Source organism: Macrobrachium nipponense, chromosome 25 (assembly GCF_015104395.2).
Source record: "Macrobrachium nipponense isolate FS-2020 chromosome 25, ASM1510439v2, whole genome shotgun sequence".
In the NCBI taxonomy this organism is placed as follows: Eukaryota; Metazoa; Arthropoda; class Malacostraca; order Decapoda; family Palaemonidae; genus Macrobrachium; species Macrobrachium nipponense.
The window spans coordinates 40,680,257-40,704,590 of NC_087214.1; the positions used below are offsets into that span (position 1 = coordinate 40,680,257).

The following is a 24,334-nucleotide window of genomic DNA, read 5'->3' on the forward strand; positions in this document are numbered from 1 at the left end:
TACTACTACTACTACTGACGCCACGGACAGCAGCGCCCCTAGCGGTCATCCTTAATCTATGAACATCTTGTCCTGCAGGGTGGGTAAACAAAGACAGGGTGGGTTTCATAGGGCGACACGAGCCAATCACCCAGAAATAGATTTTTCCTACGTCAAAAATACCCTTTTCTGCGGGCTCAGCTCGTGTCAGCCTATGACAAAGAGTACCAGAGAAACAGACAAGATGGGAATAAGGACAAATGAAAATCAGTTGTAAAAAAAGAGGTATATAATATAAGTGAATCAGGGACATTACAGAATACAAACTAAGTACTTAAAGCTAAACTTATCCTAAACCAATGGACATGATAAAGAAAGCAAACAATATAAAGTACTTAAAATCAACTTATATTAAACATAGTAATATCCAGTAATGCAATGTAAATTAACACAATAGATTCACTTAAGTAAGATATTACATAATATACAAACACATTGTGTCTTACCTAGCATAAAAATAAGGGTAGGGACACTGAAGTACATTATAAGTACATAGTGTGGATGTCCCTAGCAAAAAAAATAAGGGACAATCCACCAATATGATCTCAGCGGCTAAGGCTAGAGTATCCGAGTAGCATGGCGATGGGGTGAGGCATGTTGGACGAGGTAGGTAGAAAGGAGACCTGGATCTATACTATGTTTCCCGCTGCTACTGCAGAAAATTTTAAAGATTCAAGGACTTTAGGTAGTGACGTTTAAAGACTGTCGGAGATTTCCATCCAGTATACTTTTTAAGATCCTCAAAGTTCATATGTTGAAAGTAGTTAATTGAGGTTGCTACTCCTCTGATGTCATGTGCTTTTGGAAATGAATCAGGATTGGCTTGTTTAATGAAGTAAAGGATCTGTTGTCTAATTCCTTTTACTGATAAAGTACCGCCTTTTTCTCTCATAAAGAGAGAACCTGAGGATCTTGAGGATGTGCGAGATAGAAAGGCTCTTAAAGTTGATACTGGCAGAGAGAAGGATCTTGCGGAAGTGGGATGACTTTCAAGGAGCCCACCTTGCAAGAGGATCCTCATTTTTAGCCAAAAAACTACGATCCGGAGCAAGCAGAACTTCTCCTGAGGGGAGGAATTCCACATGACCCGCATCTCTGGATAGAGCCGACAGTTCTGAAATTCTAGCTCCTGAAGCTAGGCTTAATAAGAATAACGTCTTTCTAAGAAGCATATGAATGTACAAGACGAGTTGTCAGTATCTGAGGCTAGTTTGAGGACATCATTTAAGAACCATGAGACTGCAGTAGGCCTTTGAGAAGGTCTAAGTCTAGCACAGGCTTTAGGAATAGACGTAAAGTAAGATTCTGTTATGGTCTATCTGGAAACCCAACTGAAAGATCTTCCTCAAAGCCGATTTATGAGTAGTAATAGTGCTAGCTGCTAAACCTTTTTCAAACAAGGATCTGAAAAAGGATATAGCTAAGTTAACTGTCATGGTTGTAGTGTTTGATTCTTTCAGGAAGGATGCTAATTTTTAACAGCTGAGTCATATTGTCTAATAGTTGACTCTCTCTTATCTGATTCTAGGAAGAGGATGTTTTTGTGGATCAATGTAGCATCTTTGTTAGCCGCAAACTTCATGAAGTCCATAAAGTTAGGGTCTGAAGAATTCCTGAGGAAGCGAATACAGTCCTCATTTGTACTGATTGTGACAGCTTGGGATTGGGAATCCGTTGAGGTCGGAGACCCAATTCCAGAAGCAGAGGATACCAGTTGCTCTTGGGCCAGTCTGGAGCAATCAGAGCTACTAGTCCCTTGAAAGTCCTCAGCTTGCTCAAGACTTTCAAAAGAAGATTCACTGGAGGAAAGACATAAATTTTCCTCCACTGATTCCAATCTAACGACAGGGCGTCCATGGCATAAGCCAGAGGGTCCAGGTTGGGGGCCACATAGCAAGGGAGCTTGCGGTTCGCTTGTGAAGCGAAGAGATCCACTTGGAGACCTCCCTGGACTCTCCGGCATATCCACTGGAATGACCTGTCGTCCAGGGACCATTCTGATTCCAGAGGGACCGACCGGGACAAAGCGTCTGCTATCACATTTCTTACCCCCGCCAGGTGAGTGGCGACAGATGCCATTTGTGTTTGTCTGCTAGTGCAAAGATGGCTATCATGACATGGTTCACATGTTTGGATTTGGACCCTACCCTCCTCTGTTGATGCAATGAACTACCACTGCACTGTCCAAAACTTAGTCTTAGATGAGACTTTTTCGGGGGAAGAAGTCTCTTCAGGGTAAGAAATACTGCCATTGCTTCCAAGACGTTTATGTGGAGCTGGCTGAACTGAACTGACCAAGTCCCCTGAACTTGCTTGAATTGAGAATATCCCCCCCACCCGGACAGGGAGGCATCCGTGTGAATGGTTAACACTGGAAGGGGATATTGAAGGGGTACTAGTTTGGCCAGGTTCTTCACTTTTGTCCATGGACGGAGCTGATTGCGAAGGATCTGTGGAATTACTGACAACTTGTCTCGAGATTTGGCGTTTGCTCTCGATTGCCAAACTCGGCTTATATCTTTCAGCCTTGCTTTCAGGAGGATGTCTGTCACTGAGGCAAACTGAAGAGAACCTAGGATTCTTTCCTGGTTTCTCCTTGATGTTTGTTTGCATTTGAGAAATTGTTTCACAGACTTGGCTATTTCTTTCCGTTTGACCACCGGAATTGATAGATTGTGGGAAGACAAATCCCATTGGATTCCTAGCCACTGAAAACGAGACTCTGGAGTAAGTCTGGATTTCGTCTTGTTTATCTGGAACCCCAGATGTTCCAGAAATTGAACTACCTTTTTCGTGGCTTTGAGACATTCCTCGACTGTTGGTGCCCAGATCAACCAATCGTCGAGGTATGCTGCTACCATTATCCCTTGAGTTCTCAACTGTTGAACACCACTTCTTCTGCTATTTTCGTGAATACCCTGGGGGCTACATTCAGACCGAAGGGCATCACTTTGAATGAGAACGTCTGATTTCCTAGTTTGAAGCCTAGGAATGGGCGGAAGTGCCTGGCTATAGGGATATGATAGTATGCGTCTGTAAGATCGATGGAGCATGTGACGGCCCCACGGGGAAGTAAGGTCCTTACTTGCGAGATGGTAAGCATTTTGAACTTGTCGCAACGAATGAAAGAGTTTAGCTTTGACAAGTCTAAGATTACCCTTCTTTTTGTTGAGCCTTTCTTTGGCACGCTGAATAAGCGACCTTGAAATTTTAGATGCTTGACTCTCGCAATAGCTCCTTTCCGAAGGAGTTCCTTCGCGTAATCTGTCAATTCCTTTGATGGTTCCTGATAAAATGATTTGATTGGAGGGGGATCTTTGATCCAACTCCAACCCAATCCCTTGGACACGATGCTCTGTGCCCATTTGCTGAACCCCCACCTGTGACGGAAGAGGAACAGCCTCCCTCCTACCTGGGGAGCCTCACTGTTGTTGGGCGGGTTGACCTCCGCGCCCTCCTCTGAACTGCCTTCCCCTTGCCGCTCTCCCTGTGCCACGCTGGCGAAAGTGGCCTCTCGCCCTGCTACCTCTCGAAAGCCTATTAAAGGCTGGGTAAGCCTGACCTTCATACATAGAGTTGAAGGCCGGCGAGACTGCGTAGGAGGTTGAGGGTTGCGACTGAGGGGACAACAGCAGGATGGTTGGGCCTGTTTCGAAGTTGATGGTTGTCCCTGTTGGGTAACTGGGACGGCCTGAACGAACTGCTGTTGCTGCTGATGTTTCTGGTAAGGCTGGAACCTTTTACCAGACTTCTTGAGTTTCTTACCAGCAGCAGGGGCGGATTCTTGCTTCCTCTTAGAGATGCCCCACCTAGCTCTAAGGCTCTGGTTGAGCCTAGCAGCCTCGTGGTGCACCTCATTCACAGCGGACTCTGGGAAGAGGTCCGCCCCCCACATGCTGGAAGCCAGGAGTCTATTAGGTTCTGCCCTAATATGCACTCCTGCAGAAACGTGCTTTTCGGCAGTTCCTCCTAGCTTGGAGAAGTCGAAAGCATCCGTCTGAACTGTTTGGGAGCTAGACTGGCCAGAATCTTGAATAGCGGTTCTGTGCCATACGACAGTGCCGCCATTTCAGTGATAATTAAGGAGTTGAGGACCTCCCAAACCTAGTTCGAGCATCGAACTCTGCCTGAATCAAAGTATCAGGCAGCCTTGGAAGCTTTTCGCCAAACTGGTCCATTGCGCAGTCTGGCTTAAGCTTACCAATCGTGAATGTGGCAGGCAAGTTCTCCCACAATTCTCACCAAAGGCTGGAAGGAGTGGAGAAGTAGAATCCGCTTCCCTTTTTTTTTTTTTTCATCAGCTGTGGCATGGGCTCATCCTTGAGGACTGCCTGAAGAGTCGCTGCCACTATTTGGTAGCGAACGGAAGAGAACCTCCTCCTCCGTCGCAAAAATAGTGAAAGGACTCTTGAAAGCCTGGAGCTTAGTGTTGGTACACTCCCAGTCCTCCAGGCAGTGAACCCATTCCCGCTGTGCGTGCTCTCTACTATATAGCACGTTTTCTCGGGAAATCTTGTCCTCCCTAGTGAGGGCCGCCACGGTCAGCCTAGCATATCCAATGAAAGGCTGAGTTAATCCCGGAGGATAAAACTCGAAGTCCTCAATTCTTCGAGTTCCACACTCCGGGACAGAGATCATACCGTCCTTGAATGGAGCGTAAGTGGCCACTCTCCATGGGTTATCCATGGAGAAGGCTGGTAGCGACTCATATGGAGGTAGCTGGCAGAATGCCAGTACCTGCTACTGGGGAGATTTGGTTGAGGAGCCTGGAGAAGCCCAGCTACTCGGTCCTCATTCTCTCTAACTCTGTTAGAGAGATCTTGGATGGATTGGCCCCGACTGACTGAGGGTGTTTGACAGAGAGCTGGAGCCAAACATCTGTTCAAACTTGGTTCCGAGGGCTGAGACCTGCTAGCCTACCATCTCTCCTACCTGTTGCATCACCAATGCTGAGAAGGCAGTGGGGATCAAGGCGCTCGGGTCCCGCTACTCCAACCGGCGTTGCCAAAGTGGATGTGTGGAGGCCGGAGAAGCATTGGCTCAGGCTGGGGGGGAGCGCGAGCTTCTCCTTAGAAGCCTTGCTTCTAGAGCTCTTGGAGTACGAAGAGCTCGGCTTAGCCTTCACCGCGTCAGCATAGGAAGTCGAAGACTTCTTTACTGAAGAAGACGACAACGACTTCTTAGAAGTCGTCTTGTGGAGGGTCTTCTGTTCTCTCTGTCCCTTCACCTTTGGGGGTACAGAGAGCGGGAGAGCGGGCAGGGATCTCAGATCCTGTAAAGCCTTGAAAAGCAGTAGTAGAAGGGACAGGAGAAGATCCAGGAGCGCCCAAGGAAAGACCTTGGGCGCCCGACACACCTACCTCAACCAACAAATCTTCCGCCCCTACCGCCATAGGTTCGATGTTCAGGTCCAAAGTTGCGACGTCTGGGACCGGCTCCTGCGTGGCCGCAGACCCGAACGACTGCTGCACCTCTTGCTGTATGGAAGCGATGAGAGGGGCTGCCGAGATAGGATCAACGTAACCTGTTGATTTGCCGCCGGGGAAGATCTGAACGGCCAGCTTCTTATCTAAGATCTAAGAAGTACGGTGGCCCTTGGCGGCGTTCTTCCCGAAGCCGCCCACCCAAGCCTTCAGGGTTGCTAGGGCGACTTCCTTCACGGCAGCAGCCTGAAAGAGAAGGCGAAAATGAAGCTTCTAGTGCGGGGGACGGGGTTTTAACAAGCTTATGACTAAGTGTTATTAGTAATACGATAACGAAGTCTAAAATCGACTTACCCCTCCCACCAGCTGACTGACAAGGTCATAGCAAATGGTGGCAGGCTTCTGGGTGCCAGACGATCATAGCGTTGTGGGTCGTGGCACACGGGGCGTGAGGTCCTGCACTCATTGTGGGCGCAGGGGTCGTAAAGCGTCGCGTTACACCCCAGGACCTGACAGTTGGTAGCCTGTAAGTGGAAAGATACATAAGTATCAGAAGAACACTTACAGCCTAACAATTGCTCCGCTGCATGCCGGAGCGTGAAAGTTAGATTAAACCAGAGCCCCGCCATAATACGTGTGGTAACTAGGCGGTTGGAGTTGTCTAAGGCTACGCCGGAGACAAGAGAGAATATCCAACCAGGTGTGGTGGTGAGCCATGAAAACCCACGACGGAGAAGAAACGGACGGAGATGGTATACACACGTTAGTTAATACTAAAATTCACCGTAAAATTAGGGTACATCCTTATATTTATAACGAAATATATATAAATCTTTTCCACGTCTACTAGAAGAGTGCCGGGTAAGAAGCAAGCTCTCCTCCGGGTAGCGGGAAAAAGGCAGGATATAGTAGGCAAGCAATAGACCACTAGTAGCGACACCCCGCCTGCTGGCGGAGCCAGACGAACTATAACCAAAGGTGCCCAGCTGCAGCGGAGGCTCCGTTCGTTACAGTAGGGGAAAGGTGGGACTGAGCAATGGGGGGGGGGGGAGGTTTTCCGCGTAACGCGGCGAGAGAGGGGGGGGTAGGGGGGGGGGATGGCCTACTCCTCCCCGTCCCAACAACTACCCGCTCGGTGACCCGGTACCCGAGACAAGTGGTCGCCCTATACCCCAGCTGGGAGGGAGCTCCTGGCCTCCTCAGAGAAAGAGGGAGGAAGGCTACTGTGGTTGTCATGGTAACCAAGGAGTCCCCCAGCACCCCTCCCTATACCTGGTAGGGAGGGAAGGGGAAGGTGTAAGGTGCTATGGAACACGTGACCGCAAGTGGCCTAAGCCGCGAGGATAAGCACAACCGTGGAAGGGCCACGTGAACAGACTGTACCAACACATGGGACATGCACCTAGGCTAGCCTAACACCCTAAATAAAACTAAAAATACATCGTAAAAGATGGAAAAGACACTTTTAGTAAAAGAAAAAGAAGCCCAGGAGGAGGCAAACTGTTCCGAGGAACAGTTGACTACTCGGAGCCAGCGATAGCCGATGAAGAGCAAGAGCCGGGATGCTGGGCCAGAAACACAGAATAGCCCTAAATACCAAACTAAGAGAAATGGTAAAAGGGCTGTCCTAGCTATAAAAACGATGTAATAAACGATGAACGTGATATAGTAAGCCCATAAGTATAAGAAGTCCCAGTATGGAAGACCGGGAATTCTTAACCATGAGCAGCATGGCGCCGCCACGAGTCAACCGGGAGACCGTATATGACCTATTAGAAGGAAAATACTGGTCCCTGGAAGACTAAAATACGGTAAAATACTACTTATGAGGCACTTAACTTAGCCGATGCGATGGCAGCACGTTCCATGGTGAATAAGAGAGATAAATCCCAAGATAACACGGCACGAAAGAAAAAAGCGTACAACGTGTACAGTCAAATGATTAAGGATGTCCGCTAGGGGCGCTGCTGTCCGTGGCGTCAGTAGTAGTAGTAGTAGCGGCCGCATCACCCTTTAGTATCAGCTCTCTCTGGTGGGGATTTTAGATTGGAAGGTCTAAATGGTGAATGACTCGTGGTAGTGTTCCCACTCGCCCCTATTCTCATACCGACACTTCTTTTATAGAGTGAGCGAGTCAGTTTTACTGACATTTTCTTAATTTTGTTTTTCTCTGGTAATTTTAGATTAATTTTGCCTAGAAAGAATGATATTAGGGATACTTTCATAGGCCGACACGAGCTGAGCCCAGAAATTGTATTTTTCATAACTATACAAACCTAGGTCCTTTACAATAGGAATTACTTAAAGCATAGCCTGGACATGGCCGCTGAATTCTCAAACAAGGCGGCTTGGTTGTTAACTACCGGTCCAGTCGTTGGTAGTCTCTCCGACCAGACGTAAACATTCCAATTTGCTTTCAGCCCAGGTAACAGATTGAGGGGTGGCATGAGGTGGGCACTAAGGTTTGTATAGTTAGGAAAAATACAATTTACTTTCAAAAATTGTGATTTGTTCCTACATGATATACAAACTGTCGGTCCTTTACTATAGGAAGACTCACTGATTGAAGGGAGGAATGTGAGTGAGCCTCTAGAACTGACTGGAGTTCTGCACACCTGGGCTATTCTTCCTGGTCGTAAGAGCGAGGAGGAGTGCCCTGCCTCTGATGACTTGATAGTAGTATAGGAGCTGCATGATAAATAGTCAGACCTCTGGGCCTTTTTGGAATGAGTGCAGAATCGTAACTCATCCGAAAAATGGCTGGGAAGAATATTCAGTCAGAGGCATTAACACAAAGTTCTGGGAAGGGTTTGCATTATTGCCAGTCTCCTTCCTCTCCTTGCTAGAGGAAGGAACGGGATTGCTTCTATGATACTGATAAGAAAAATAGAAAGGAAGCTCGATGTGCAAGCTTACCACATCAATCACCAGACCAGCAAAAGTTCAAGTCCTATCCTTAACCTGAAGGAAGAGGAGTAGAAGGATGAGGAGGGGAGGGTGGAGAGGCCAGTCATTCTCACATCCTTCTTACCTCTAGAACTGCTAGCCATAGGCGAGATGCATCTTGTCCTCTTGAAAGAGTGGGGTAAGCAAACACAACTTGTGAGCATCCACCACCAGTCCAAGGAAAACTGGTTCCAAGGACCTGTGGGCAGACTTGAAGGAAGAAATATATAAATTGAGTCGTAATGAGACTTCATATATCTTCCAGTCTGACATACTCTTCGGAGTAATAAATTCTACCCAGCCATTGGCACTGCTCAAGCTCTGAGAGTGTGAACAGTGGACGTATCCAACTGCAGAGAAGTTATCCACAATCTCGAAAGATTCGTAGGAAGACGTGCCACTAAACACTTCTGTGTGGAAGTCAGCAGTGGATAAAGGTATCGGCACTCAATGAAGGGTGTTGATCCTCCTTAAGTACAGCAACAAACCAACAGGACAAAGTAATGACTGATCTGGATCAACCTATACAAAGTCCAAAGCACAGGAGATCATGAAGGTTTCAGACTCGTCAACAGATGCCAAATGATTGTGCATGCGATACGTAGTCATGACATGACACCCACCTTTTGAAGGGTGAAGTTGAGAATGAACCATGCAAATCGTCTTATCTTGTTTGCCAACGATGTTGAGAGACGAGATGATGATTCTCGCGAGGCATGTGCACATTAAACGAGTCAAATGCCTTCAAGAGACCGAGGTCCTTGTGATGGCAAGACAGAAGTTTCTCATCAGTAGTTGAATCTCAACCAAGGAGAAACAATACTACGCAGTGAATGACTAAGGTGAATGTGGACCTATGTCTTCACAGTTGGATCAGAGAGAAGTGAACTCTTACGATTCTGATCATAAAAAAAGTCCCGTCGATGACACCAACCCGTGAAGACTGCTCTAATCCCTTGTGTTTTACATGACTGAGAAAGTTATTCCACTGCTTGGAGAGAAAGTCAGTGCTTGCAATAAATGAGGAGAGTCTTTCAGTAATGAAAACACAGGGATTGTACTGCCTTAAGAACTGCTTCTTGTGGGTGAACAAAGAATAATTGAACATCTTACGAATTAGAAAACATATTTTAAAAGACAAAACTCAAATTGTCTGAAGAAAATCATTCTGCATCTTCGCAGCGGCCGATGGGGCAGATGCAATAGAACAGATGATTACAGACTTCTGATATACCATGGGGTAAACAGCAAGTTGACAATGAGTCTAATGAGATATATCTCTGTCTGAAAATTCTCGTAATGGCAAATGTTGAGCACGAGAAATGGGCTTAATGCGAGAATTCAGAGCCAACCAGAGACCTAAGTCTGTGATTGTCAGGCAGAGATTCAAATTGGTACTTAATCCTCGATGGAGGAGAAACTACTAAGACAAACATAATCTCGGACTGTAGGCAGTATTCTGCCACTCACTACACTGAGTTGCCTGGTAGTGCCTTCCATGTTCAGGTAGAACCATCGAGTGCAAAAAAAGATCTCGAGCATCTGTATTTTAACTGAAACGGGAGAAAGAAACCCTCTTGTTTGGTGATAAAAGTAAATGTTGTGGTGTTGTTAGCAAAAATACCAACCACTAGTCATCTCAAATCAAAACCGAAATTCTTGGGAGGCCTGAAAGGCTGTCCTAAGATCCTGGTTAATTAAAAGAAGGTACTATTCGTCTCTGTCACATAGCGGAAGAATTAACTTACAGATATGCCCCTATTGCTCAGACGATACAACTGATAACAGAAGCATGTCACGAGGAGAACATACTATAGTAGATTCACATCAACCGTGCATTTGATGTCTACGCCTGTCCCTTATGATGCTCCTGATTGGCTGTTGATAAGCCAATCACAGGGCTGGAAACTCTGTCTCTCAAGTTCACATGGGTAGGATCTATGTTCCACCTCTCTGGAGGAATACATCTTTCAAAAGTATACCTCAGGAGAGGTGGAACATACATGCTACCCATGTGAACTCTCGTGAGACACTGAGCATTTCCAGCCCTATGATTAGCTTATCAACAGCCAAACAGGAGCATCGTAGGGGACTGGCCTAGACATCAAATGCTCGGTTGATGTGAATCTACTACGTATAGTATATTCGTAGGTTCCTGTAAACTGTGCTCCAGCCTAATTCTTCTTTATTTGAAAGACAAGAATAAGGACTGGAAGCAGACCTCCTTCATTCTCTAATGAAGAGAGCGAAGGTGAAGTTGTCCCAAAGGGAGACTTCTATGGTGATAACAGGATACCGAAAACTACTAGTTCAAGCCGAACTGGTTGTCCCCAAAACAGTAGCACTGGAGAGGCGTTCAAACCTCTCGGTGCTATCCATCCTGAACAGATTGACATATGTTCGGTAAATTTCTAAGATTGAACCAAAATCAGTCTCTCAGATTCGAACTCTAAGGAGTAGACTCTATAGAATTCCTCTTATTTCCTTGTTCATTCCAGTGTAACCAGGAAGTGGAGGGAAAAAACAGAGAAGGATTGACTGTTCCTGCCACTCTTCTCTGAACTTGTGATGTTCTCACATTGTTAAATGAAGCATTCATTTCATACAACCATTCTGTTGGCGTGAACGCAAGCGAAAGTTGACCGGAGTTAAATGCTGTAAAAGCTGGCAAGAACTTGCCACATCTTGCTACGCATCTATCTTCTCCGTGATCGAACCTCACAAAGAGGACTACACAGAGGACCTCCTCCTATCGCCATCAAATGCCTTGTCCTGAGAGACACTGACATCGACCTTGGCACCTGAAGAATAGCCATTACTGGCTTTCACAGGCGAGTCTGAGCCACTAACACGAATCGGCTCCTTCTCTCACCCTGTGCCACTATCATGATGGAGAGAAAACTACCTCTCCTGACTGTGGATGTACGACCCCCTTTGGAGGTTGTACAATCAGAGAGATCCATACACGAGTAACCGACGCAGCCCCAGTTACATGAGCAGTGCCCTTGGAACTAGGGACAGGAGAATGAACCTGGATTTGAACTCCTGGGGCTCCTGAAACACTATATGTTAGGGATAGCATCCAGGTTCCCGCTTCGGAAAGAGCAGGTGAGCTGAAGAGACAGCCAATTGCTCCCTCCCTAGGGAAAGGATGCAGACCCTTAGAAGTCTCGAGGAGAGACTTCTTAGGGGGTGGAGAATTGCCTTCCTCTTTTCAGGCCGTGGAAGCATTCAAAGAGGAAGGTTAGGAGGTGTCAAATAACAAAGACGAAAGACAATGAACCCCATGATAAACTCGCTGCAACATGGGAAGGGAGGGTGCTATGTCATGGCAAGGAACCACACCAATCAAGAGCAGAGCACTCTTTGTTAAGAGCCAAGCACTTGGCTCGGCAGAGCTGTCTGGTCGAGCCAACTTGCGTGAGCTGAGCAAGATTACCACTAAATAATTATGACTTTTAAATGTCAACAAGAACTGTCACATCTTCCAAATTAACTGTTCTCCATTGAGGCCGAAGCTCCAAGAAGAATAAAGAGGGATTCTGTGTCTGTCCTACGTGTTCAGACCCTAAGGTCCAAGACACGAGGACTGTACTTGACCATTCACCTAGGTGTTGCATGCAGTTCCAAGCTCTGCATAACTCCAAACCAGACTGAAGAGCGAAACCATCTGTGCTGGTAAAGGTTCCTCTCGGTATCTAAGCACTCATGATAGTGATCACTCGGCGAGCACTAGAATTCGTAAGAATTCCTATGCTCGGCGAGAAAACCCAACTCTTGTAAAACAATAATCGGACGAGCCTTGTCTCACCCTGGTACTCTGCAATATGATGAAGCCGAGCACTCGGCGAGCGTTAGCGAAACCAAGGGATCCAGGCACTCGGCGAGACTCCCGATTATTATAATTAACGGGAATGCCTGTTGCCCAAGTGTTTGGAAATCACATAAAACCAAATCACTCTGTGAACGCCAGAAATTCCAAGGAATTCGAGCATTCAGCGAGATTCCTGAGTATTGCAGCAACAATTATCAGGAATTCTCGTCTCGCCCAAGTGTTTGCAGATCATAGAAGACTGAAACACTCAGAGAGTGCTAGAAATTCCCAAGAATATAAGCGCTCAGCGAGACCCCCGAATTTCATCAAACGATCATCAGGGCGGGGCCCCTCCTCGACTCCTGTAAAAATCAAGAAGGAATGGGCATAAAAACCAATCCTAAAATGTTATTGTTAGTATACAATAAGGTTTTGTACATACTTACCTGGCAGATATATACTTAGCTATACGTCTCTGACGTCACGACAGAATTCAAAACTCGCGGCACACGCGACAGGTAGGTCAGGTGATCTACCTTACCCGCCGCTGGGTGGCGGATGTAAGAACCAATCTCCCTTTCCAGCCAGAATTTTTCCTTCCACCGGTCTCCTGAGGGGAGGCTGGGCGGGCCATCAATCGTATATATCTGCCAGGTAAGTATGTACAAAACCTTATTGTATACTAACAATAACATTTTTGTACATGAACTTTCCTGTCAGATATATACTTAGCTGATTGACACCCTTGGTGGAGGGAAAGAGACAGCAATATAAATATGGAAAAAAGGGGAAAACAACACTAGTTGTAGGATGTAAAAACAACCTTGGTTCTTACCTGTTTAGGCAGAAGACTTCGTAGTTACTGTCTATGAGTCTGCGTTGCCTTAAGAGCTTCAGCGAGGGCGTGACCTACAGCTGACAGACTCTTTGGGTCTATCAAAGGGATTTGGTTGTCCGCTTACTTGATAGAATCCGAGCAGGATCTGTCAACGGGGATTCGCCCACTTATATGACAGAACCTAACCACTATCATTGCAAGGAGCTCAAACATACACCGATCACCTAACCAATCTAATCATTGTTAGCACTACGAAATGAAAAACATGCCTACCCGCATGTTCTTTCAAACAACCAAAAACTTACAACCTAACAAGGGGAAAAATATATACTACTAAGGATATGTCTCAGCTCCCTGCCCCAGCACCGAATCCGCCGATACGTACGGGCCTAACCCGAAGCACTTTTCATACGTAATTTTGACGTCTCTCAGATAGTGGTTTGCAAAGACTGAGTTGCAACGCCAGAATGTCGCCTTCATAATATTACTCAGGGATATGTTTTTGTTAAAAGTCAATGACGTGGCAATAGCTCTTACCTCATGAGCTTTTACCTTAAGAACTTTGTATTGACTTTCCTCACATATCGCATGCGCTTCTTTCACCAGGCTTCTGATAAAGAAAGAAAGCGCATTCTTCGAAAGTGTCCTCCTTGGATCTCTTACAGAGCACCAAAGGTTGACATCATTGCCCTTAAGTTTTTTCTTTCTTTGTAGATAGAATTTCAAACTTCTTACTGGGCAAAGAGACCTCTCTGCTTCCTCGCCTACTAATGCAGACAATCCTTGTACTTCAAAGCTCCTAGGCCAAGGATTTGAGGGGTTCTCGTTCTTGGCTAAGAACGAAGGAAGGAATGAACAGATAGCTGCATCTCCTCTGAATCCCACATTTCCTTCTAGTGCATGGAGTTCACTAACCCTTTTTGCGGAAGCCAATGCCATGAGGAAAATTGTCTTCTTCGTGAGGTCTCTGAACGATGCAGACTGAGGCGGTTCGAACTTATTGGACCTCAGGTAACGTAGCACTACATCCAGATTCCAACTCGGAACCCCTGGAGAAACCTTCTTGGATGTTTCAAACGATCTTATTAGATCATGAAGGTCCTTATCTTCTGAAATGTTTAAGTTTCTGTGCCTAAACACTGCAGATAGCATGCTACGATAGCCTTTAATGGTTGATACCGCCAATCCACTTTCTTCCCTAAGGAAAAGTAAGAAGTCTGCTATTTGTGTCACAGAGGTACTGGAAGAGGAAAAGTGATGGTTCCTACACCATCGCCGAAAGACGTCCCACTTCGATTGGTAGACTCTAAGGGTAGAAGGCCTTCTTGCTGCTGCGATAGCCGTTGCAACTCTTGCCGAAAAGCCTCTCGTTCTGACCAAACTTTTGACAGTCTGAAGCCAGTCAGATCTAGAGCGGGGGGAGGTTTGTTTTTGTGATACCTCTCGAAGTGGGGTTGTCTGAGCAGATCGATCCTCTGTGGTAATGTTCTCGGAAGGATCTACTAACCATTCCAGTACCTCTGTGAACCATACTTGTGCGGCAGAACGGGGCTACCAGCGTCATCCTTGTTTGCCTCCGATTCTGCAAATTTCTTTAGTCTCTCTCCCAGTATCTTGAATGGAGGAAAAGCATACGTGTCTAGACCCTTCCAATCTAGTAGGAACGCGTCTATCGACACTGCCCTCGGGTCCGATATCGGAGAGCAGTAGTTGGCTATCCTCATATTCTTGGCTGTGGCGAAGAGGTCTATATGAGGTTTGCCCCAAAGCTTCCACAGATCCTGGCAAACATCTTCGTGCAGAGTCCACTCTGCCGGCAGGACTTGATCTTTCCTGCTTAGGAGGTCTGCTCTGACGTTCTTTTCTCCCTGTATGAACCTGGTAAGGAGACAAATCTTCCTTTTTTCTGCCCAAAGCAGAAGTTCTTTTGCTGTCTCGTACAGGGAGAAAGAGTGAGTCCCCCCTTGCTTCCTGATGTAAGCCAGGGCCGTGGTGTTGTCCGAGTTGATCTGAACTGTTGAAGCTAGGACGTGGGGCTCGAAAGCTTTCAAAGCTAGCCAAACCGCCATCAGCTCCTTCTTGTTGATGTGCCAGGTCACCTGTTCCTTGTTCCAGGTGCCTGACACTTCTCTTGAGCCGAGCGTCGCTCCCCAACCTGTTTCCGAGGCGTCGGAATACAACACTTGGTTGGGGTTCGGAATGTGAAGGGACATCCCTTCTGCAAACTTGAGAGGGTTGGCCCACCAAGAGAGGTCCTTCTTGATTTCCTTTGAAATCTCGAAGGAGAACTCTAGGTTTTGTGAACGACACCTCCAGTTTCGATGGAGAAAGAACTGGAGAGGTCTGAGGTGCAACCTTCCTAGAGAAAGGAATTGCTCCAACGAGGAGAGTGTCCCCAACAAACTCATCCACTCCCTCGCTGTGCATACTTCTTTCTCTAGGAAGGCTTTGACTTTCTCTGACCCTCGGGCTATCCGTTCTGGAGACGGAAAAGCCCGAAAATCCAGAGAAGCCATCCGAATCCCCAGATAGATACGATCTTGACTGGGGATCAACTGAGACTTTTGAAAGTTCACCAAAAGTCCCAGCGAACTTGCCATGAAAAGGGTCTTTTGTAGGTCCTCCAAACATCTTTCCTGAGACTTGGCTCTGATCAGCCAGTCGTCCAAGTAAAGGGACACTCTGACTCCCTCCAAATGTAGCCATCTTGCTACATTTTTCATTAGGCCTGTAAAGACCTGAGGGGCTGTTGAAAGGCCGAAGCACAAGGCCCTGAACTGGAATATCCTTCCTCCCATCATGAACCTGAGGTATTTCCTTGACGAAGGATGGATAGGCACATGGAAGTAAGCGTCCTGAAGATCTAGGGACACCATCCAGTCCCCTGGCCGAAGGGCCGCCAACACTGAGGATGTCGTCTCCATGGCGAACTTCCTCTTTTCTACAAAGAAATTCAGGGCGCTTACATCCAGAACCGGTCTCCATCCTCCTGAGGCTTTTGGAACTAGAAAAAGGCGGTTGTAAAAGCCCGCTGAGCAAGGGTCGCTCACTAGCTCTATAGCCTCTTTCTCGAACATTAGATTATTCCACTGCTTGTGTTAAAGCAAGGCTCATGATGGGATCCCTGTACCTGGCCACCAACTCCCTCGGAGTCGTTGTCAACGGTGGTCTTTCCGTAAAAGGAATCAGATATCCTTTCCTTATTATGAGAGGGACCAGTTGTCCGCTCCTCTCTTTGTCCAGGCTTCCGAGAATCTTAGAAGTCTGGCACCTACTGGTGTTTGGAGGACTACTTCCCTACTTCTTAGCTCTGACAGAGCGTGAGAAGGATCTACCTCTCTTGAAAGTTCTATTACCTCTCGAGGTAGAGGCTCTAGAAGGGGGCCCCTCGAAAGGGCTCCTGTCTAGCTGGCGTCTCCTTCTTAGTCTTCGTCTGGAAGGAGGTCTTAGGCTTCCGTGCCGACTGTGCGAGCATGTCCTGAGTCGCCTTCGCAGAGATAGATCCTGAGATGTCCTGGATTATCTTCTTTGGAAAAAGCAGAGGCGAGAGCTGCGAATACAGGAGAGAGGCTCTTTGGGCATGCGAAACAGACTTCGTGAGAAAAGAGCAGAAGACTGATCTCTTCTTAAGGATCCCTGCTCCAAAGAGGGAGGCTATTTCGCTCGATCCATCTCTAACTGCTTTGTCAATGCACGTTAGAACACTGTTTAGATCTTCTGGCGAAATAGCATCCGGGTTCTGAGTCTTCTTAGCCAAGACCCCCAAAGACCAGTCAAGGAAGTTGAAGACTTCCAAGACTCTAAACATTCCCTTCAGCAGGTGGTCAAGCTCGTTCATAGCCCAGGTCGTTTTGGCCGACAAAAGAGCCGAGCATCGTGCTGCATCCACCAGAGAAGAGAAGTCCGCATCCGCCGATGAAGGAAGACCCAGACCTAAGGGTTCTCCAGACTCGTACCAAAATCCGAGTCTGCCCGTAAGCTTGGAAGGAGGGAAAGAAAACACAGTTTTCCCTTTCTCTTCCTTAGAAAGCAGCCAATCACCAACACCTCTCAAAGCCTTCTTCATTGAGATGGTTGGCTTCATCCTCACACAAGAGGAAACTTTCGTCTTCTTCGAAGTCGAGAATAAAGAGAGAGGAGACGGAGGAGCGACGGGAGTAAGGGAGTCTCCAAACTCTTGAAGAAGTAGATCTGTAAGGATCTTGTAGGACGAAACTGACGAGTCCTTCACCAAATCCTCTTCTGAAGGTTCAACTTCATCCACTGAAGAACCCTCCGCTTCTTTACGAGTGCAGTTAGCCTTCTCTAAAGAAATGCGCCTGTCCAGAGAGTGTCTAGTAGTAGACTGGCGCCTATCAGGGGAAGCCAAAGTTTCTGGAGAGCTCCTCTCGAATGAGTCCTTCCTACTCTGATGAGTGCGTGCTCTTTGCTCCTTAATCCTACTCCTAGAATTCCGGGCTTCCAAGGGGGAGCGCCTGCTAGGAGAGGAGAGCCTACTATGCTCAAGGCGCTTCTCAGGATCCATGCGCCTGTTCAAAGGAGAGCGGCTGCCAGGCGAGCTGCGCCTACCATGAGGCGAACGCCTACTAGGCTCTTGGCGCCTACTTACAGGAGAGCGAAGGTCTGGAGAAGGTCGCTTACTAGGAGACCGGCGTTCTACCATGCTCCACAAACTTCGCTCCCGACTTGTGTGTCTCTTCAAAAGGTAGTCTCCCAGAAGAGACATATCTTTCAGGCTCTACGCGCCTGTCCTGAATCGAGCGGCTAAAAGTAGAGCCGCGCTTATCAGGAGAAAAGCGCCTATCAGGAGAAAAGCGCCTATCCTCCGCACCACGCTTGGGAGCGGGAGAGCGTCTACTTGGGGAGTAGCGCCTACTAGGCTCAAGGCGCCTAACATAAGGCGAGATCCTGTCTCTTGATGAATCCATCAAAGAGTATGCTCTCTTATCCGGAGAATGAAGGATCTTCGTAAAAGAGCGCGAGGACGAGGCTGTACGCCTGTCTTTAGACGAACGCCTACTAGTCGCTAGATCCCTTCCTACTGGAGAGATGTAGTCACCAGGAGAAAGCTTCTTGGGCGATTGATGCCTGGAAGACGACAAGCGCCTGCTGAGGAAGAGCGCCTCCTTCCATCCGCTGATAAAGGAGAGAGAACCGACTCTGACTGAGACGGTAAGACAGGTGAAGGAATCCTAGACTTCTTGACAGGGAGAGAGACGTCTTTCCGACGCGTTCCTCCTGCCAAGGAGCCCGCCAGTGCCGAAATCTGCGCTTGCAGTCCGCAAGAATTCGAGCTGGAGATCTTGTAAAATCCTCCACCGGAGAAGAGGCTCGAAGCCTACTATGAGGCGAGAACTCCTGCTCCCTCCTGGGTTTCTTGATCTCTACTTCCGGCTCTTCTGGAAAAACTTCCGGGCTGGAAGGAAAGGAGCCAGGCGCCTTCCAGGCTCTCTTCAGCGGTCGTGAAGAATCCGAGGCGCTCCATCCTCTTCTAGGTGAAGGTGAGGAAGACGAAGAGAAGCATTGGCGCAATACCTCCTTCTTCGCGCGAACAAGGGCAGCCTGGGTACGAGCATCAGGATCTACCGAGGGGACGCCTGATCGGTGGGAGTTCTCCCTAACCTTCCTGCGGCTTTTGACTTTCCTCCTCCACTGGGACTGGGAGTCTGGAAGAGGTCTAGGCCTGGAAGCATTAAGGAGCCGATCAGACGCACCCTCCACTGCACTGGGGTCACTGCACAATTCACCTTCACTACTCTTACCTTGCAACGAACGGATCTTCTTTTCCATGCTAAGGATCGTCGGCTCTCATGGTTGCCACTTCCGTAGTCGTATCCTTAGGTTCGATGCAGGGCGCAGGAGCTGAAACTGGAGAAGGTTCTAATGCTACAACAGGATTTTCTTCTACCTCGCTAATACGAGACTTACTAGAACTTCTAGAAGAAGCCTTTCTCACCCTGTCTTTCTCTAACTTCCTCAAGTAGGAAGAAAGAGCCTTCCATTCACCCTCATCCAACTTCTCACACTCATTACACGGGTTATCAAAAGAACATTCTTTACCTCTACATTTAAAGCAAACTGTGTGAGGATCTACCGTAGCTTTCGGTAGTCTCACCTTGCATTCATCCATAGCGCACACTCTAAACATAGAAGACTTCTTAACCTCTAACTCAGACATCTCGAAATCAAAGAAAAATCCAAACCAATATCCAAAAACAATCCACAAATGCGTATGCCAAGCCAACAAGATCAGGTACTTCACCGAAAGTCAGTCCAAATAAATCCACGGCAACGAGAAATGAATAAAGCTGTCAGGAGGTAACAACCACAGGTGTAGTCGTCACCGGCGACAGAAAAATTCTGGCTGGAAAGGGAGATTGGTTCTTACATCCGCCACCCAGCGGCGGGTAAGGTAGATCACCTGACCTACCTGTCGCGTGTGCCGCGAGTTTTGAATTCTGTCGTGACGTCAGAGACGTATAGCTAAGTATATATCTGACAGGAAAGTTCATGTACAAAATCAAGCATTTAAGACTGAAATGCAAGCACAATTCAACAGAATATACACTTGAGGCTTCCAAAACGCCAGAACCCATAGGGAACAGCGAAACAGCCAGGGAGAACAAAGTCTCCCGATTTGTCTGAAGATTCTTATTCAACGACGTGGACGTACGTCCGGTAGGACCTGAAGATCCTTCCAGGAATGTAGTCCCCCGATGCTAAATCCTACGGAGAGCACTCTGCAGGATCCCTCCTATTCACCTCGGCCCTTCCAGTGTAGCCACAGGAAGGAGAGGGAATAGGTGAGGAAGATTGGACGCCCATACTTGCCCTGCTAGCAGAACTAGCAAAAGAAGCGAGTCGCAAGCAGCCATCAACCTGTGGTCAGTGCAGTGATGGCTGCAACACAAGTCTAGGAAAGTGTTATTGTCATGGAGAAACGCTTTCTCAAGGAGGGTAACGAAACTCATGCACGGCAGGAGAAACGTTCGCTGCCACTGGGACCGGTCGGTCACACGAATGTGACTGTGGTCTGGGGGAAGTTGAGCTTACATCTCACTGGCCCGTATCATCCTCCGATGCATCAGAGTCCTCGTTGAGGCCGAACCTCTCAAGAGACCTGAATGGGGGACCCCCTACTGGTCTCACTTCATGCACAGTCCCGCGGGTACCCTGGGTACCGAGCGATCACTGTGAGAGCAATCACTGGTAAGGTGTGAGTCGCCTAAGCGATTCACTCCTTTCTTCCGTTCTGTGCCTGAGTTGTGACGGTGAGCGGACTCAGCGTCACTGACTCTGGATTCACGCTAATCCATAGATTTACATGCACTCGGGTTATCTCGCGAACGAGCGCCCAACACAGAAGTAATCTTAGGGGCAGAACCTCTAGGACTAGCAGCAGAAGTGTGAACCAAAGTTTGCGCTTCTACGGTTCCCAACACGCTAGTCCTTGGGGACAGCATGACAGTTCCTGTTCCAGCGAGCCAGCAGAAGACCCAACTGCCTCCTCAGTTCGAGGAGGCAGACCCTTAGAAGTTGTGCAACGAGACTTCTTAAGCGGGGAGACTACCTTCTCCTTCTTTGACAAGGAGCCTTAGAAGTCAAAGAGGAGAAGGTTAAAGAAATATATGGTGATTACAAAGAGGAAGATAACGACACTTGATGAGCTCTCTTCCTCCTCGACTTCTTCCTCTCCATATTCTGCAAAACTTATTGTACAGGTTGAGGACCATCTACTAGCAAAATTAGTTAATAATCACAGGGCAGCCGCAAAGGCGTTGTCCAGTGACGAAACTCCCAGAAAATAGCGGAAAATTAATATGATTTCCAGTAGTGAAAAAGTACACGCACTTGAGAACCAGTATCACAGTATGCTACGAGTTATAGGTACAATTCCAAGGTTAGGACATAGCCAACACGAAGATATCCAACCATCTACTGCAGTAATCAACTATCACCACCTGTAAAAGAAAGGAAATACTACTATGATTAAAAACAAAAAATTAAGATACCCATCTCTCATCCAAGGGCACCACCTTCCGAAATGAGAGGAGATCCCTCAAACACCAACAACACTCGCCCCCCACCCTCTTTGTGCAGTAAGCTAGAGAAAGGACAAAAGAGAAGAGTAAATACTAGAAGAAAAACCTCAGAAGACCCCCTCTGTGGGCAGAGGGTCTTGGTCGTCACCATGCTGGAAGAGGAAGAGATGCAGGTAAGCTACCCGACAGAGCACCAGTCTATTCCATTCATTAGGAATAGGTGTAAATATCCTCCACTTCCTCCTACAAGGGGGGGGAAGTGGATGCCAACAAGAGACAAACCCATAACTTTATATTGGCTCTTGCAACAGCGACAAAAGTTCTTGTTTGCTAGTACTAAGAGATACGCTTGCCTCTCTCTTAGTGCTTGGGTCCAGAGGTCTGACCATTGATCCTGCGGTACACACCCCGATCAATTGAGCAGAGGCTAGGATCCCTCCCTCTGCTCTTACGACCAGGGAGGATATCCAAGGTTGGACGAACACCAGTCTGTTTTTTAAGACTCAGGTCCTCCCACCAATCAGTGAGTCTTGCTAGTGTAAAGGACCGATGGTTTGTATATCGTGTCGGAACAAATGGCAATTTGTCGAAAATTGCATTTTTCCTAACTATACAAACCTGAGGTCCTTTACACATAGTCCCACCTCATGCCACCCCTCACTCTGCGTTTCCTGGGCCTAAAGCAAAAGTGATTCCTCGCCTCCCAGTTGCGCTGCGTGCGCACTGGCGGACAAGCAGCTAACTACGTTACCCCTTGTTCGAAGCTTACGACCGTTCCAGCTGCCGCTTAAGCAATCTTCCTAGTGTAAAGGACCGATGGTTTGTATATCGTGTCGGAACAAATACAAATTTATACAATAGCTAGCTTGAAAAAATTACTTGATTACAAAAAACTTGATTGACAACTAAGCAGCATACCCACTATGGGTTTCAGAGACAGTGCAAGCACGTTTTTTGGCAATATTTCTGTAACGAACACTCGCATCAGAACGAGATTTTGCTATAGTGCATTACACCCAGTGCCGTAATTTATAAGGGTATCGTGAATCACTAATCATAAAGAATAACGACATTTGTCCTTGTACCAAGAGACAAACACTCCATTATCCAGAAATGGATACGAACACGCGTAAAAAGCTCCACCTACCCTCTCTCTCTCTCTCTCTCTCTTGCCAATTGGTATATGTTCACCCTCCGAACTGGGTATAAGACATACACAAAACGTGGAAATTGGTGAAATTAGCCTATGTATAGAAAGTACAGGCGGTCCCCGGGTTACGACGGGGGTTCCGTTCTTGAGACGCGTCGTAAGCCGGAACATCGTCAAAAATCCTAAGAAAACCTTACTTTTAATGCTTTGGGTGCATTGAAAACTATGTAAACTGCATTCTTATGGCATTTTTCATCAAAAACACCTTCAAATATTGATTATTTTGCATTTTTGGTGTCATATTTCATCTCCCAGATGAGCGTTGTAGGCGTCATAACCCTGGAACATGCGTCATAACCCTGGAAATAACGTCTATTGACAAGCGTCGTAACCTCAGAACGTTGTAAGCCGACACCATCGTAACCCGGGGACTGCCTGTATATATACATAAATATTAAAGCAATTTTATCATTATTGCATTACTATGACAACTAGAATTCATGGAAACAGTTTATAATAATGTATGTGTGAAGCTCCACTAATGTGGCAACAATGATTTTGCCATTCATAGCATGGAAACATTAAAGGTTATATTTATTTCTGGCATACTGTTATTTTAAAAAAATCAAAATACTAATATACATTTTGCCTAAATCAATGAAAAGTGCTAGCAAAAAAAAGAGAAAAAAAGGACATTATCATCCACTTATCCGTAGTCTGCTCTGCTATGGTTTTTGGCAGCCAGATGTACGACAAGGTTAGAAACATTGGATTGTATCTACTTTAGAAATATCTGTAATTTTTCGGGGTAATTTGGTTGCAAAGAAGGGGTAATAGACATGAATCAAATTAACATTTTGAAATAAAGTTGAACTAAATAACGAGTAAAATAAACAATTAAGGGAATAAAACTTTGCAGTGCCGTCGTCTGCTGCTCGTAACTGTGTTTGTGGAGTGTGCGCTTAGGAACCAGGAACATCAACATGGTTCAAGTGTAATGTGGAGTGAATTACGACCAAAATGTGTAAATAACAATCAAATAAGCACTGTGGAGTCTCAGTTGTGATGGCAGTAAGGATAAAACCACCAATTAAAAGGTAAAAATGAATTCAATGCAAACCATGACCCCGGGAATAACAAGTTTCATACTTTCACTAATATAGGCAACAAAATGTTGTTTTATTGTGCTGATTACAACTGCAATCTTGAGTAAGATCAATCAACGTTACATATATACACTAATACCTATATTGTTCAAATAAGTGCTGGGAAGGCTGGGAAAGATGGTGTCCTTCCGTGAACAGACCCGTCCAGCCACACGATAGCCGCCATATTGGATTTCAAAACTGCCTTGAAAACATATTTTACGAAGAGCATCACATACTTATTTTAGTTCGTATGGGGCTTTCATATATCACATTATGTTGACGAAACTTCAATCTTTTGAATGGTATGCTTAGAGTTGTAATTGTATTCTTGTTTCACCAATTAAATATAGAGTGAATAAGACCCGTCCACCGTGATGATGGTGGATCGTCCGTGATTGTTTAACCTACAGTGATTTTTTTTGTCGGTCAACTGTAATTAACAACATAACTGATATAGGTAGTAGTATTTTGCTCTTAAGCAATATTGGTAGGTGGCTACAAGCTCTCGGTCCTTTACAATATGAATGGTAGGTACCTACCTAATGGGTATGCTTAGGTAGCTACTAGCCTACCTACGAAACTGGAACACGGCAATTGAAACTCTTGATAAAGGTATAGTTAGAGTAACTACCGTCTGGTAGACGGGGAGACCAGGCTTGCCAGATTTATTTGTGCACAGCAGGAGTCTCACTTACCAGCAATTTTCTATACCACCTCGAGCAGTTGAGCACTATAAAGACGATTTGCAGTAGCACCACTGAGGAGTAATGGCCGAAGGGACAAGACTGACGTGACGTAGTAGTAGTAGTAGTAGTAGGCGGGGTTAGCCTTTGAAACAGCTCCCTTGCTCGTTGTATTCCGTCTTTGTTGGTGTTTACGCTAATCCTATCGTAATGCCATATTTCTTTTGCAATTCTTTCCAGTTTTAAACTTT

At 46.6% G+C, this 24,334-nt stretch overlaps 1 protein-coding gene across 3 annotated transcripts in view; it reads right to left on the minus strand.

The window, feature by feature from the left end:
- The window catches only part of LOC135199388 (zinc finger and SCAN domain-containing protein 12-like), a 55,641-nt gene that overhangs the window by 29,586 nt on the left and 1,721 nt on the right, over window positions 1-24,334 (minus strand). For 2 of the 3 annotated variants that reach the window (XM_064227372.1, XM_064227374.1), the window contains exon 1: window positions 24,096-24,210. The exons of the other annotated variant lie outside the window; for it this stretch is intronic. The gene's annotated coding sequence lies outside the window, so the exon portion shown is untranslated. Of the gene's footprint in view, window positions 1-24,095; window positions 24,211-24,334 lie in introns of those variants that run through there. 3 annotated transcript variants of the gene reach the window in all.